The sequence below is a fragment of the Mesitornis unicolor genome, unplaced genomic scaffold (assembly GCF_000695765.1).
Source record: "Mesitornis unicolor isolate BGI_N332 unplaced genomic scaffold, ASM69576v1 scaffold21765, whole genome shotgun sequence".
NCBI classification, from domain to species: domain Eukaryota; kingdom Metazoa; phylum Chordata; class Aves; order Mesitornithiformes; family Mesitornithidae; genus Mesitornis; species Mesitornis unicolor.
In genome coordinates, this window is record NW_010186476.1 from 55,419 (window position 1) to 56,592 (window position 1,174).

Below are 1,174 nucleotides of genomic sequence, written 5' to 3' on the forward strand. Positions count from 1 at the left end.
CATCAGAGGCGCCAAGGGTCTTAATCCTTAATGGGTATGTTAATGAGGGAGGAAACATAACAAATGCTGGGGTTATTTATGATACCCTTTCTACCTACCTCCAGTGAAGAATGAAACTACAGGAAAGATTACCCTGAAAATTCAGACACCAAAGAATAGCTTAGAAATGTGAAATGCACACATCAGCCATAATGCCCAAAGCACATCATGGACTTCTAAGAAAGAGTTGACGTGTTTGAAGAGCGGAAAGGAAAAAAGCAAATGCACAGCTGGTTTCCAGAGGAAAACAGTGGGATATAAAGAGTTATTTTTTAGAAGCTTAACTTCCTCCTTTGGTAAATTAGTGAACCAACTATGAAGAGGCAAAATATCATTTCTTCTTGTATGTAAACTTCCCAAGCGACTTGGCTGGGGAAAGGCGAGCTGTGTGTCGCTCTTGAGGTCTTCACAGGGATGAGCTGAAAGAGTGCAATCCAAGTTTGGGTTGACCTGGTGTTTTGGGACTCTGGTATCTGTGTTAGTGCCATTTGGGAAGAGAGTAGAAGAATCTTGGAGCAGCACAGCGTAGCAGAGCAAGTTTTGCTTCACTCCAGAATTAAGAGTGGAAATTATTATATATATGTTCACAATGGAAAAAGTACACAGAACTCAGAGGCTCCATAGCTCAGGGGTTAGAGCACTGGTCTAGTAAACCAGGGGTCGTGAGTTCAAATCTCACTGGAGCCTTGGGGGCCCTATGTCCCCTACAAAGACCTCTGACTTTATCTTTCTGGCTTATACCAAAATGTTGGTGGCATCATTTTTTGGGGCATGCACCCCAGCCTAGGTGAAATACATCATATAGTAGCTATACCAGGCAATGAAAAGCAGAGAAAAATAGCAATGGTCAGCATTAAACCCTCAAAAGAATACCTCAAAATATTTTTAAACTACAGCAGTCAGAGATAGGAAATACCTAATAGTGGGATTTAAAGCCTTCTGAATCCTGCAGACATTGTGAAGCTCACTGATGAACAATTCTGAAATGGTTGCTAGATATTTACAGTCAGATCTGGTTCATGTCCTCATATTTCAAAAAGACAACCAAATTGTGTCTCCAGAGCTCAGTAATTACAGAGCTGGCTGAAAAAATGACAAATCCAGTTTGTGGAGGAATAGTAACATTGGTCGTCTT

General features: G+C 41.1%; 1 non-coding gene across 1 annotated transcript; it reads left to right on the forward strand.

Moving 5' to 3' along the window:
• The first annotated feature begins 653 nt into the window (after positions 1-653).
• On the forward strand, positions 654-726 carry TRNAT-AGU. Its single transcript has one exon. It is a non-coding gene; the product is annotated as a tRNA-Thr (tRNA).
• Positions 727-1,174: the final 448 nt, after the last annotated feature.